This window comes from Acomys minous, assembly GCF_964271855.1.
Source record: "Acomys minous genome assembly, chromosome: 7".
In the NCBI taxonomy this organism is placed as follows: domain Eukaryota; kingdom Metazoa; phylum Chordata; class Mammalia; order Rodentia; family Muridae; genus Acomys; species Acomys minous.
In genome coordinates this window covers 9,177,262-9,193,714 of record NC_140488.1, presented here as the reverse complement: position 1 = coordinate 9,193,714, position 16,453 = coordinate 9,177,262, and the positions used below count along the sequence as shown (strand labels likewise).

Here is a 16,453-nt window from a genome sequence, read left to right as displayed (position 1 = left end):
GGGATGAACTAATATGCTGACCAAAAAAAAATCAATGTTTTAATACCAAGTTCTATTTTTTTTACATTATTGAAATACAGGAAAATGGAATTTTCAATCCAAACCTGTGTTCTAAAACCATGTTATACTTGCCCCTTATTTATAAACATTTTTGTCAGTTCCTTTAGATTGTCTACATAGCTCATACCTCTGCAAAGGAAGACAGTTGCTTCCTTCCCTCTTTTATATATTTATTTCATTTTCTTGTTCCATATTTCCCAGGAATTTCATCACAACATTCAAAGGAGTAATAAAAATCACATGGTCATGGAGAAATATTTTTCTTAAAAACCTTAGGTTAAAGGAGTTCTTTCCTCTTCGTTCTTAGTTTGTTGAGGTTAAGCCTAAATGATTGTTGAATTATGCCATTTTCTGTATCTGTTCATATCACTGTGTAATTTTTCTTTAGCTATTGAAAAAAGGAAATCAATTTTTTGCTATAGAAGTATTAACTAAATAAGGAGGAAAAAGCATCTACCTGGTAATGTTATTCTCAAACATTTATTGAATAATACACATAAAAGATAACACTTCGTGCCTAGCATTTACTAGGAGTCTAGTAACTAATAGCTTTTCCACTTTTGGAAAGGTGGAAAGCACTGATGCCTTGATCATCAATCAACTCTCAGCAAAGCTCTGGATCCGCTGCCAGGGAAGCATTCTGGCACATGGGAAGAAGTCACCATCATGATGAAACCTTCCTCTGATCTGTGTTACCGTATCTAAGAGCCAGGCACATGGTGTCGTGTTTGTACATTACCTTCAAAACAACAACTGCCAGTGCATCACTAATTGCAAATACCGAATGTCTCTGAAAGTTCTCTTTACAAAAATATGAAGGTCATTTCTTGAGCATTAATTACTCCCCTGACTACATCATTACACAGTTTTCTTACGCTTAGCTGTGCAGGATCCTGCCAAGATCATCAGACATCAGCTGATAAATGGATTTGACCCCACAATCTGTGAAATATCACTACTGGCACGGAGAAGCAAAAAGTTCATGGCCTAGAGACCATCAATGTTTAATTCATCCCAGAGAGTGTCTGGAGGGATTCAGATTCAGGGCAGTGACTCAGAGACTCTTTCAAGCACATTGGCCAAGAAAATGACAGATTATAATAGGAGCATCATTAATAATAAATCACACCCATACTTTGAGAACTGGAATGACTAAAGACAAATAATTTTCCAGGCTGGATGGCATGGTTATCTGAGACAGGTTCACTTAAATATTAGGGCTCATCTGTTCTATCTTTGTTATGCTGACATTGATGTATAAAATAGTATAGAATGTGTTCAAGCCTCAGTCTATAACTTCAAGGATCTAAGGGTGAGTTCTAGCTGCTGTGAGTATTCCAGGAATAAATATCCCACCCTTTTGAGGACCATTATCAGAGATCCTTGATGCCTGTGGATGTAGGTTTATGAAATATCATCACTGTTAATTGTCACTGTTTTCCACGAAAGTGTGTGAGATCTCCTATTTCACTTTTTAGAAACTAATGCATGCATTGAGACTCTCCCCTCAAAAATATATGTGGCAAGGAAAGATGGAGGTTCGCTGTGAAATATCCCAAAGAAAATATGATGGAAAAATATATTTGCACTGTATGTAACTAACATACTTTGGTGGCCTTCTTTGTCTTAGGCCACCTTATTGACAGGTTGGCCAGCAATTACCAGTGATCTTCTCTCTTCATCTCCTCTATGTCAAAATTGTAGGCACATGTCACCATATCACATTGGGCTTTTTAAGTGTGTGATGGATATCTGAACTTGGGTCCTTGTCTTAATTATGGTTACTGTTGTTGTGATGAAATGCTGTTAACAAAGCAACTTGGAGGAGGAAACATTTTATTTGGCTTACGTTCAAACATCATAGTCCATCATCCAAGGAAGTCAGGAAAGGAACTCAAACAGGGCAGGAACCTGGAGGCAGGAGCAGATGCAGAGGTCATAGAAGAATACTGCTTACTTTATTGCTTCCTATGGCTTGCTCAGCCTGCTTACTTATAGAATGCAGAACTAACCTTCCCAGAGTGGTATCTCCCACACTGAGCTGGACACTACCACATCAATCATCAATCAAAAAAAATTCACCAAAGTTTTGCTTACAGGCCAGTCTGCTGGGAGCATTTTCTCACTTAGAATTTCCTGTACCCAAATAACTCTGGCTTGTGTCAACTTGACATAAAACTTGCCGGCACAATTGACCCCTTGTCAACTTGACACACAAGTACGTCATTGTTAAACCACAAACTTTGTTTTCATATTCATCCACAACATCTCACATTAAGAACATAAATAATGACTTTAAAGGTTCCATGGTCTTACAAATTCAAACACACTAAATATTCAGTCCCTTAAAAATACCCAGTCTCTTGGAAAATACACAATTTCTTTTAAAAATTCAAAATTTCTCAATTGTAGACTCCCATACAAATTAAAATTAAGTTAAATACTTTACTTTAAGAAGGAAGAATCAGAACACAGTCACAATCATATCAAAGCAAAACCAAAACTCCAAACGGTGTAAATAACACAATATACAATGTCTAGGATCCGCCCACCATCTTCTGGGTTCCTCCAAGGACTTGGGTCCCTTCTCCAGCTCCTCCCTCTGCAGCACACACAGCTTGCCCTCTCAGCTCCAGCTGGCTCCACTCCACTGCTGCTGCTGTTCTTGGAGGTTGTCTCGTGATACTGGCATCTCCAGAATGCTGGGGGCTATGCTGCAACAGAGCTGTACTGTCACCAATAGCCTCTCCTGGGCTCTTTTCACGGTGCCAAGCCTCAACTTCTTTGCCTGATTCTTTCAATTCTGGGTCTTTAACTGCTACTGAGGCCGCACCTTCTCCAGTGGCTCTCCTGGCCTCTCTCAGAGCCACACCTCAGCTGTTCTCCATGACCCCATCATGCCTTCAAAACCAGCACCACCTGACTGACACGTTCACTACCAAACTCAGCTGCCAGCACAAGGTACAACCTTGGCCACTTCTGGAGCACAGATTCTGTGTGCTGACCCTGAGAAAACACTTCCCAGAAGATTTCACCTCAGTGATGCTGGTCTCTTCTTAATTACTGCTATTTCTCAGCTCCTGGTGGCTAGTATCAACTATCTTAGTAAAGTAAAGACTACTTTGTTGGGTTTGGTAGTTTGTTAATCACAGCCAATCCTTCAGCTCCAGGTGACCAGACACCACAGGTGCTTCATATAAAAAGGCCCCATAGATGTCTTTGCTCCCCTTTAAAACTTTGCAAGCCAGGCCTCCATCATCTGCACTGCTTCTACACTACACTAAGCTCTGAACACTCAATGGCTTTTCTAATTCAAAGTTCCAAACTCTTTCCACAATCATTCCCAAAACAACATGGTCAACTCTGTCACAGCAATACCCCACTACCCTGGTACAAATTTGTGTCTTAGTTAGGGTTACTACTGTTGTGATGAAACACCATTATCAAAAGCAACTTGAGGAGGAAGTGGTTTATTTGGCTTATACTTCCACATCTTACTCCATCAATGAAGTAAGTTGGGACAGGAACTCAAATAGGACAGGAACCTAAAGGCAGAAGCTGATGCAGAAGCCATGAATGGGTGCTGCTTATTAGATTGCTTCTCAAGGCTTGCTTACTCTGCTTTCTTATGGAACCCAGGAGCACCTTTCCAGGAGTGACACCACCCACAATGGGCTGGGCTTTTGCACATTAATCACTAATTTGAAAATACTCTCCAATCTTACCTCCAGCCTGATCTTATAGAGGCATTTCTCAACCGAGGTTACTTTGGTTCAGATGACTCTAGACAGCACAGTCCTCATACCTACGTGGTATACAGTTTACCGACCGAGCCACCTAGCCACTACACATATAGGCTTTGTTTTTATTTGTGTGTTTGTTGGAGCAAGAAGATACAATTCATGGAAGAACACTCAAGCCAAAGATATATATTTTTTTAACAATAATCAGCATTAAAATATAAACATTTAATAGTTACCCCTTCATTCAGTTACCTGAAAGTCTCATGGTGTCATGTTTCCTTACAGCTAAATAATATTACATTGTATATATGGGGGGAGAATTAATTGAGGAGAATGGAGGGAGGTCCAAAGATAAGGAGAGGGAAGGAAGAAGTAAATACCACCATTATTTTATACTTACTATTATTATTTTATACTTACAAAATGACTTCACGTCACTTGAGATTATACTGCTTCCCACAAGAACCATAGATATGTATCTAACAAAACCCCAGTAACAGATATGCAAACCCCCCTTTTAAGTTGTTGGTCAGGGAAGTCCAAGAGACTCCTAAAATAGTATAAGCTATTTCTGTTGTCCTCCGTTGCCTCCCAGAGGCTGAAGGTTAAGTGCTTACTGCTGAAGACATCACACTCTTCAAACACATATCTCAGAAGATTCAAGTTGGATCTGACTTGAAATTGTCCTTCATGAAGTCTAACTTTCAAAGTACCAGAGGTGCTGTACAATCTGCCAAAGGTGAGAAACAATCAATAAATCTACCAAGATTTGATGCCTACAAACCAGAACAATGACCATCACTTAAAGATATACCAAAGGATACAATAGTGACAACTACATCTTAATGGTAACCAACAGCACTCTAATTGGATGTAAGGCCTGCTCAACAGAAAGGAATTCATGACTATTACTAGAAATCTAGCTAATTACTGGTGCTAGTGGGATCATAGAACATAGAGGAAAATCTAGCACTGCTACTTTACTAGACCAGCATAATGTCTAACTTATCCCTATACCCACAGATAAGTGCAGCTCTCATTCCTCATCAAGGAAGGTTCTATTTGCAGTGCACGAAATTAGATGTGATCAAAATGCAGGGAACAATTGGCCACAGGGGGCCCAGCTGCAGTAGAAACATCTACAACACAACTCCTACACCTAATGATCAGGTAATGGTGTGAAAGGGTGAGAGAAAAGATAAGAGCCAGAGGACCAGGAAGTCTGCTGTGAGACTGTGTCTCCTTGAAATACTAGTGACACCTCAACTATATGGCTTCCTAATCAAGACTGGAAAAATGACACCCCCAATAGACATGCTATGTGGGAGAAGAAAATCTCATGAGGCCCCTCTCTTGGAAGAACAATGACAGCAACAACAAAAAACTGCAGGAAATTTAAGAGTTCTAAGAGTGGGAAAGTTAGTCTTCCTGAGATATGAGCCCCCTAATTAATGGTTATACAATACCAAGTGGACAGTCCTGAAAATATATACACAGAAAACACTAAACAGATGTATCAGTTTGTGTGTGTGTGTGTGTGTGTGTGTGTGTGTGTGTGTGTAACAATAATAAAGATAAAGAGTCAATCAACTTGTAAGGTAAAAAGAGACATGGGAAGGAATAGATGAAGGCATGGGAAGGGAGAAAATTTTGTAATTGTATTTTAATTTTTAAAATTGCATGGCAAGGTGGTGTATGTCTTTAATCCCAGCACTGGGGAGGCAGAGACAGGCGGATCTCTGAATTCAAAACCAGCCTGATCTACAAGTTCCAGGACAGCCAAGGCTATTACACAGAGGAAGCCTTTATATATGTATGTATGTATGTATGTATGTATGTATGTATGTATGTATGTATGTGTGTATCCCTGACATACACATACACACAAAAAGTTAAAATGAAGGTAAACTATAATGAGGCCGCAATGCCACTACTAGACACAAGAGATAGAATTAGTTCCTTCTTTTGCAGTTTTTGACCACTGAAGTACCATAGACTTTCTCAAACAGTACAGATTATAAAAAATGCTTTTGGTTACACTCAAGAAGCAAGACTCTATAACTGAAGACATAACATATTTGGATCATAAAACATATGGTATCAAGCTGGAACCGAACTGAAAGCCTCATCCCTACTTGCTAGCTTTCACAGGCATGGAAGATGCTATGCCACTACTGGAGGGAAAAAGCAATTGTCAACCATACCCAGCTATGAACCCTGGGAGCTACAGTAATGGCTGGTATGGAAAGACATGACCACTGATGCATTAATGGGGAAGTGGGCGTATCTAGGAAGAGCAAGAAGGAATGGATATGATCAAAACACATTGTACAAAATTCTCAAAAAGCTAAATGTTTTTTAAAAAGAAAACAAAAAGAACTAGAGTTCAAAAATAGTTGAAGAAATTCAACCACTATTGTAGGAGGAAAAGCAGAAGAGTGTAGTGTAATGAACATCAAAGACAGAAAATGTTTCAAAAAAAAGTGTAGTCAGCTATGTCCAACATGTTAGAAATTAAGTAATACAAGGGCACAAAAGTGTTCCTTGGATTTAATGACCTTAGCTTACAGATAATCTTGTAAAGGACAGTTTCTGCAAAGTGGTGTGATCATGACAGTGAGTTGAAAAGAGGATAAGAGGTGAGGAACTCCAGACAGCAGGCGAAGTGATATGTTTGAGGGAGAGTGTGCACCGCTTGAAAATAGATAATGTACAAGTAGAAGGCTAGAGATAGAAAAATTACCAAAAATACTAGTAAATCTAATAGAGCAGTTTATAGAAAGAATTGCAAACCACAACTAATAAGAATTTATTATAGGAATGCACAGTAGATTTATTATCAATGTAATACACCTAGTAATAGAATAAACAAAGAAAACCAGACATCTCCACATAACACAGGACCTCACTATATTAAAAGGAAGTAAAATTCATTTCATGTCTTAGTAATTTTGGTTTTCTATTTTAAAAAAACTCCACATACTAAGAAGCATATACACAATAAATTTGTTTCTAACTGGAAAAGTATTTTGGAAAAGGATACTCCAATATCTGAGTGTTTGTACAATAGAATTCACACAAGGGATCTTTTCCTGATTGCACACTGCCATCTTAACATTGTGTTATCACATAGTGAAGACACTAAGGTTTTTCTGAGCTTCCTTTTTATAAGGGCACAAATGCGTTATAAGATTGTTAGCAAAATGCTTTGTTTAAAGCCAGTCTCTTAATATCATTACACTGTGAGGTAGAATTTCAGTTAAAGAATTAAGGAGTGGGGCAAAAATATGAGCTACATAATGTTTTGTGAAAATTCTCAAGACACGTAGAATATAATGGGGCCTCATCACCTTAATAAAAATGTATCCATAAAAACCTTATAGATGATATCATACATAATGTTGAGAAGCAATGTCTGTCTTCTAAGATCAGGAACAAGAAAAATAAGCTTAAGTTCCCTACTTCTATCCCATATTACATGATAATTGCATCCAGATAGCAACAGAAGAAGTAACACTACCCTTGTTTAAATGGGAAAGGATTTTACATATAGAAATTGAAATGAATATGCATAAAAAATACGAGAGATAATAAATGGCCTTAGCAATTTTGAAGAGTAGAATATCAATATACAAAAATCAATTGTGTTTCTCTTCATGAGCAATGAACAATGTGAAAAATAAATTAAGAAATTCCATTTCTAAATACTGTAAAGAAGAATAAAATATTCAGGAATGAATCTATCAAAAGGAGCTCAGAATATGTGCTGTGAAAACTGGAGTGCATTGTGAAAAGAAATTAAAGGACTAAAGAAATGAAAAGATCATTCATATTCAACAACTAGAGGGCTTAATATTATTATGATGACAATATACCCAAATTGTTTTTTTTTATGTTTTGCTAAATGTAGTCCCATATATCTTTGATGTTATCATAAACAATACTGCCTTTTAACTTCAATTCGTTTCATCTTTATGACTGTATAGAACTGTCATGAATCTCTGCACATGCATCTTGCATCTGTTAAATTCACATTAGTTCTAATACCATTTACATAATAGATTCCACTCCTACATAATCATGTGCAAATAAAGATTCTAATTTCCATCTCACATCTATATACTTTTGATTTTGTTTACTTTCCTTATTATATTATAAGAACCTCTACCTTCCTATTTATAGGTTTAGCAAACCAAACACTTAGTCAGCTGTGTTGCATGCATCTACTGAGGTAATAACTCTTCTTCAATATCTCATTAGCGTGATAGATGCCATTGACTATTTTTCAGATGTTAGACAAATTCTGAAATTTCATTTTGTCACAATGCATTACTATCTTATATAATGTTTGATCAAAGTTTCTAAGAGTGTGACTAAAATTTTTGCATTTGTACTTGTGACAGATATACAATGTTTGAATTCATTAGTAATACCTGTTAGGTTTTGTTATTAGAATCATTTTAGCATCATAGGAACACATTGGAAAGTACATAGTTCCTCTTCAGTTTTCTCAAAGTGTACACGCATATATATTATGCATATATTATATATACATATACATATATAATATATAGTAGTATATATTATATAACTGATTAGAGAAAGGGAGGGAAAGGGGAAGTGAAGAAAGAAAGGGGAAGCAAAGAGGAAAGGTGGGTGGGAGAGAGGGAGGGAGGAAGGAAGAAAGGGAGCGAGGGAGAGAATAGCACAGTAACCCCAGTTCCTTCGAACACACCCCCCATATAAATGGTTGCACCAACCGCTAAAGGTCTCACAGAGTGATGACCAAGTCCTTAGCACACAGCCTTTCCAGGAGCACTTTATATCTATCTTTTTGTTTTGTTTAATTTTTTTATGGTGTGGAGCTGAAGAATAAACCCACCACCTAGGGTCACATTAGGCAAGTAGTATGCTACTGAATTACATCTCTAGCGCAAACATTTTATATCTAAATCATAAAATTTATTAACGAGAAACTCCATTTGGATCAAGAAAATGACTCAGCAGGTAAAAAAATACTTGGCATACAAACCTGAGACCCATTCCAATCCCTAGAGCACAAAGCAGGTAAGAAACAGCTTACCCATTTTTTCAGTCTTCCTTATGCCACCCCACATTTATTGTGCGAACACGTGCATGCACACACATGCACTTGCACACAGGCACATACACAATAATGATAACTATAATAAAACATAGAAGAAAATTTTTTGTTTTATATATGTTTTCCATATTATCTATACTTTAAAAAAAAAGCAAGCTATTATATTTTGAGAACGTCTGAATGTTTGTCACTTTTGTCATTCCTAATTGATCATTTGTCTCTTGGCCCAGTAGCCAGCTATAAATGTATCCATTTTTACCAATGTCAAGGAAATGTTTCAGTTTTTATTTTCTATAAAGTTTAAAAATTACTCTTTTCTATTATTCTAATTTCTCATTCAGCCTTTATTGTTCCAATTTTTCTGCTTAATTTTAGTTTTGGTAGATCACCTTAGGTTACCTTGTACTAATTTAGCTTATGTCGATTTTCCTCTTTTCTAATGTACATTGTTTAATGCTTATAAATTTATCTGTAGATTCTACCAGAGTTTTATCACAAAAATTGATGTAATTTCCTTATCAACTGCATATACCTCATAATTCTTCCTTTAATAAATATTTAATCCATCAAATATTTAGAAGTATGTTATTTACTTGCAAATTGTTGAAGGTTTTTCCAGTTCTATTTCCACCATGGATTTCTTATTTAGTTCTATTCTTGCCAGACAACATAATATAATTTATGTAGTTGAAATTCATGACCAAATATATATAACTTACCTTGGTAAGTATTCTGTGTACACTGAAAAATTCTGTATTTTGCTGTTCTTTAGTGGAATACTTTATAAATGCCAATTAGGTTAGATAAGATGAGAGTGCTATTCAAATACCAATAATCACATTGATTTTCTGTCTACTAGCTCTGTCAATTATTGACATAGGAATGTTGAAATATATAACTATAAATTGTTAATTTCTCCTTTAAATCTTTTTTTTTTTGGTTTGAGTTTTGAAACTCGGTTACTAAGCTCACTATTATGTCCTCTAAATGAATATAACCCCATTTTTATCATCATGAATTTATGTTCTTTATATGACATAATATCATTTGTTCTGAAACAGACTTTGACAAATGTTAATAAGCCACTCTAGCTAACACTTAACTTATTATCTGAACATCCTTTAAATTTAGCTTTAACTGGTATTTATTTGTGTTATATATTTCCCATCAGTTCTTAATGCTCTTTTCCTTACTTAAAATAATAGAGCATATTAGTGATTTTTTATATCTTTGGTTTGATTACCTGTTATAACATGCTATTGTGATGCTTGCTTGGGATTGTTTTATGGCACATACCTTTAATTTCCAGCATATTTTATACAGATGTCACCAATTTGAATATAGCACAGGAAATCATTCTAATTAGAGTTTATAATTCTAAAGTATTCTTTTTGGGGAGGTCAAGACAGCATTTTTTTGTGTGTAGCTCTGGCTATCATGAAACTCACTTTGTAGACAAGGCTGCCTCAAACTCACAAAAATTCACCTGCCTCTGCCTTCCAAGTGCCAGGATTAAAGGCTTTCAGTGCTGAATGAATATACTTTTAATTCTCTTTTCCATTTTTATTTTGATGTCACACCTCCTATTTGTGCATATATAATAAGCCTCTGATATACTTTTCCTTCTGTTGGAAGAAATCCTTGGGGTGGAGGTTTTAGCTCAGTGGTAGAGTGCTTACCTAGCAAAAACAAAGTCCTGGGTTCAGCCCCCAGCTCCCAAAAAGGAGGAAAGAGAGAAGATTCTTTTAGGGCTGCTACTGCACCAGTAGAGCAGAATCCCAGGAGTCTGAGAGATGCATGGAGGTGCTGAAGGATGACATGCCAGCAGAAAATGAGTCTGCAGAGCCTGCAACAGCTTCAGAACAACTAAGAAAATAAAACCAAGGCTTATGGGAAGATGATTTACAAAACTTTTAAGAAAGATAGTGGCACATAGCCCTGTGTGGTGGAAAATGATGAATCTATACCTTTTGCTGCTGCATCTCAGTCAGGAGGCTGCAAGTACAAAGATTGTGCTGATAAGCCACAGGGCTGCTTGCACTGATGCCAGGGAGATGTGTGGCAGCCTGGTTTGGGCAGCAGAGCTCTCTGCAAGCAATGGAAGCCCTGCCTAGGTGCAATATCACTCTGACTCTGGGCAGGATATCTGAAATGAGCCTTAGCAATTGTCCAGTATTTAGGGTGTTTAAGAAACTAGAAATCTTAAACCAGATCAACGACTCATTACAGTGAATATTTGTATGTAAAGCTGTTTGGGCAAAAAAGTATACTAAGTAACACATTGCAGTTTCCAATGTCATTACTACCAATGAATATGTAATGGAGAGATGGAAAAGAGAGGAATGGAGTGAAGGAGTGAATACACGGTAGAAAGATGTGGAACTAGAGAGTTGAAAATAGGTATGAGAGAAGGCTACAGTGTATGTGGATAAGGGATTTTGTCCTTTCTGAATAAGGCCAACAAGGTAGTGTATAGCAGCCTGGAACTTACGCAGACGCAGACTCAGGTCCACAACATGCTGCCCAGCCACATGATCACTGTTTGTGGGCCATGCTGCTGCTAAGGGCTATGTTAAAGCCTATGGCCAGTGCAACAGAACAAGGACTGTGTTGATGTCTGTGATCTGTACTGCCACAAGAGACCATATTGAGGTCCATAGCAGTGCTGACATCAGAGACCATGTGGATGAACATGGTTCATGCTGTTGCCAGAAATCATGTGTAAGGCCATGATCTGTGCTCCCACTGAATGTAAAGGAAAAAAACCCCACCCTACTTTTGCAGTAGTATAGATGACTGAAGACCCACAGTTGAGAGAAAGAAGGACATAGAAAGTGCCTGTGACAAAAATTACCAGCCTAGACAGAAATTCATTGAAGAGAACTCTTACAAATTGTGACTGGCATGCTGAAGTGTAGCTCTCCAGAACTGATGGCTTCTGGTGGGGGAGTGGGTGGAGAAGGACTCAGTTTTCTTTAAGGGGATGTCCATTGGGAGTTCAATCATGCTCCAGTGAGTATACAGACAACACAAATTGGACTTTGTTTTTCTATTTTTCTTTTTTTCTGCTTTTTTGGGGGAGCACGGGAGTGGAGACTTGGGGAAGGTTGCAAGGGTAAGGGGCTGACCTTGGAGGACTGGCAAGTGAGTGAAATCAAAGTTCATGATGTGAAATTCCCAAATAATCAATAAAAGTATTATATAAAAATAAAAAAGAAATTATTTAAAACTATATTATAGTGATATTGTGTTGACATTGAAATCTTTCAGCTTTTGCATGTTGAAAGTTTTTTGTTTTGTATTTACATATTTATTAATATAAATTTACACATACATATCCATGTATATAACAACGATTAATGAAAATAATGGGCATGTATTTTTAAAATAACGAGGAGGGATACATGGAAGGGTTTGGAAGGAGGAAAGGGAAGATACAAATAATGTAATTGTAATCTCAAAATATAAAGGAAATATTTTAAAGTTTTTGTTTTGTCATCATTGTACAAAACACTTTAGCTAAGTGTAATGCATAGTTTTATATGCTGTCTTGCATATGCTATTGTACCCAGCTATTCAATTGAACACAAATCTAATGTTGCTGAGGAGAGATTGTTTAGATGGCGTTAATATCTATACTCAGTTGACCTTAGGTGAAAAACATTATCTTCAATAATTGGATACATTTCTGGTATAATGGTTCTTTATTACTTAATGCTGAATATCTTGGAGAACAATGTTATAAAGCCTAGGTTTTTTTTTATTATTATTTCAGGTATCCGGATCAAATCAGTCCCTGTAATTCATTATACTGGACTCAGAAGTCTTCGATAGTTTATTGATAAAATGTTAAGTATATTTAGAGTATATACAAAGTATATACAAAGAGAAACATTATCATCAAGAAGATATGCTTTAATATTATAAAGGCACAGGAGGAAGAACAACCCTATAGTGTGATAGGAAAGTTGAAGATGAGACTAGATATAAACATAGCAAGAATTCCCATTTTAAACAATTTTAGCTTATCTCTCCTTCACCATCTATACTTTCTCCTTTGAAAAAAATCTAATAATAACATTTGCCCTTTTTACTGGGTTGGTTTATTTTTGTGTTGTCTCAAATGAATTCTCTGTGCCTTAGTTCCTGCCAACTTCCTGTAGCTCTATAACTAGAGGTGGGGCTTTGTGAGCCTTTCTCATTCATGCTGGTATGTTGACTGTTATGGTCTTATGCTGTTGAGAGCTCATTGCTGCACCAGTCCTGCTGTGTACAGAGGAGGCTGCTTTGTAGCAGCCCTTCCAGTCTTCTGGCACTTAGCAATAGCTCTATCCCATCCTAATATGTTTGTTGTAAATTAGTAGGTTTTGGGTGTGTAGACTTATTCTAAGAGCTCTCTTCTATTTTATTGGTCTATGCTGTTTTGGTTACATGGTTTTGCAGCAGGTTGTGAAATCAGTAATAATAATGTATCTAGCACTGTTCTTTATATGTTAGATTGCATTGGCTATGTGGGGGTCTTTTGTGCTTCTGTGTGAATTTTAAAATTGTCTTTCTACTTCCGTGAAAAATGCCATTGCTATTTTTAATTACATCTATTTACTTGTAAGTGTGGATGCGAGCACACACACATGTGTTACAGTAGGAATGTGTCATAGCATACATATGAAGATAAGAGGACAACTTGTAGGTAGTGAGATACTCAATTAATATCAAGGCAGAATTTAAGTTACAATACAAGACTGTAAAACCGACATTGGAGTAAATGTATTCTTGGAACAGAATAGATAATCTCAAATGCAACTCACATGACACAACAAACTCAATAGAACATGTGGAGGGATACAATTTAATAGATAGTATTGACATGATTGTCATTCATGTGAGCAAAGATGTAAAACTGAAAACCTGTGTCAGAGCATACTAAAAATACTCTAAGTGGAGTAAAGGTTTAATGTGGTCTGTAAAAGTATCCAAGGTCAAAAGATACAGTCTATCTGAAAATGATTAGGAAAATCAAGTACATGGAACTCCATAATAATTTATTAAAATATGTAATAACAGAGTAGAGAAAGATGACACAAATGTAGTAGATATTTATGGCATATTTTACATATAGATAGTTAGTCCCCAAAAGACATTATAGGCCCTCATAAGTCAATTACAAAAAGTATTTTAATGAAAGAGAATAACTATATGAAAGAATTCAATGAACATGTGTGTGTGTGTGTGTGTTTAGGTAATGAAACTAGAAATGGATTATGAAAGATAAGAAAGAGCTCTTAAGAGAGGGTGAAGAAAGGATAATGAATATATGTGGCATGGAGGCAAAAGGGGGTGTTATCTGGGAAAGATACCACCAGAAGAGGACAAGAGGCACAGGAAAGGGCAAAAGAAACACCTTAGATCCAAGTATGACACATACATAGGAAAATTCCACAATTAACCTGATTATATTGGATGTTAATTTAAATGACTCATGGAAAAAAACTACAATTGCATATCATTTCACATACAAAATATTGGTGAATATTTAAAAAGTCTAACGTCATTGTCAGAAGGATGCTGACAAACAGCATTCATATATTTCTAGTTGAAGTGTAAATCCATACTACCCCACTGTCAGGAATAAAAATATGTTATTCACAGTACTAGACCTGCATTAAGGCCCAAAAAATTGATATATTTACATACATCCTTCACTTTTAGCTCTCACAGGATTATTTTTTCTAAAACCCTTTGTATATTCAAATTTCTTATTCCTTGGAGCCCTAAAAAGAACAACCATTTTTGGAAAGTATCTTGACATTACTTGTTCTCTTAGTTAATGTTCTGGGGCTGTGATAGAACACCATGGCCAAAGGCAACTTCTTGTAGAAGGTGGAGTTCATTTGGATTAATGGTTGCAGAGAGGTGAGAGTCCATCATGGTGGAAAGGCATAGCAGTGAGCAATCGTCGTGGTGGCTAGAGCAAAAATATGAGGTCTCTCCTCTTCAACTCTAAGCAGGAGGCAGAAAGAGCAAACTGGAAGTAGGGTGACGTATTAAGCTGACCCTAGTGGCATATTTTTGCAACAACACTGCTCTTCTTAAACCTCCCCAACTATCAAGAAGAACTGGGGACTAAATATTCAAATAACAGACCCTATAGGAAACATTTCTCATTTGACTTACATTTGAAAATCGGAACCCAAAACAATCTATGACCCAGTGATTATAATCTTATTTGTCCTACAAACAGTTGCACTATAAAACCTGTCAAAAATATTCACAAGAGCACAACACCAAATAGACCCAAAATGGAAATAATCAAATGGTTTCTCGCTAATAGAATTAACAGATGCATTGTAGCTTCTTTGTATGATACTTGCCCTGCATCATGGTTTGCTATGTGCTGATTCACATACCATGTGAGGCAAAACTCTTGGTTAGGATACTGTCACATAGATGAACAATGAACTATAGAAGTAAATAATAGCACAGAACATTTCAAAAAAAGGGACCTTTAACAGAAGGAGCAAGGGCTACCTCTTACTCTGCTCCCTGCCTTTGGATCCCTTCCCCCTAAGTGGACAGTTTTATCTAGCCTCAAATAAAGTAGGTTTGAAAACGTTCAAAGCCTACGTGTGTGTGTGTGTGTGTGTGTGTGTGTGTGTGTGTGTGTGTGTGTGTGTGTAAAACACTGGTAATCAAAGAAAAATCTATCACCTGAAGGGGAAGTGAAGCGAGTCACATGACAAGGGTTGGAGGGAGGAGACATGTGATAAATTATAGGAATGAAGAAAAGGGGAAGTAATATAATTATATTTCAATATAACATATCATTTAGAACAATCCTGTACAGTAAAAGATCCTCTGGAGGAATCTCCATACCTGATCTCAAGCTGTACTATAGAGCAACAGTAATTAAAACAGCATGGTACTAGCACAGCAATAGGCTGGTTGATCAATGGAATTGAATCAAAGACCCAGGAATGAATCCACACACATATGGGTACTTGATTTTTGACAAAGAAGCCAAATACATTCAATGGAAAACGGATTGCATCTTTAATAAATGATGCTGGTCTAACTGGATGTCTACATGTAGAAAAATGCAATTAGATGCATATATATCACCATGTATAAAACTCAAGTCCAAATGGATTAAAGACCTCAACATAAAACCAGAGACTCTAAATCGGTTAGAAGATAAATTAGGGAAGAGTCTGGAACACATTGGCACAGAAGACAACTTCCTGAACAGAACTCCAACAGCCCAGGCCTTAAAGTCAACAGTCAATAAATGGGACCTCATGAGGCTGAGAAGCTTCTGTAAAGAAGACACTGTCAAGAGAACAAAGCGACAGTTTACAGACTGGGAAAAGATCTTCACCAACCCTACGTCTGACAAACATCTAATATCCAAAATATATAAAGAACTCAAAAAACTAAACACCATCAAACCCAATAACCCAATTGAGAAATGGGGCTCAGAACTAAACAGAATTCTCAACAGAGGAATATGGAACGGCTAAGAAACTCTTAAGGAAATGCTCAACGTCTT

At 36.7% G+C, this 16,453-nt stretch overlaps 1 long non-coding RNA gene across 1 annotated transcript in view; it reads right to left on the bottom strand.

Annotated features, from left to right (window-relative positions):
* Positions 1-505: 505 nt before the first annotated feature.
* LOC311601350 overlaps positions 506-16,453 on the bottom strand; it is a 78,436-nt gene continuing 62,488 nt past the window's right edge. The window contains exon 3 of the long non-coding RNA XR_014780541.1: positions 506-1,971. This is a non-coding gene — a long non-coding RNA (uncharacterized lncRNA). The remainder of the gene's footprint in view (positions 1,972-16,453) is intronic.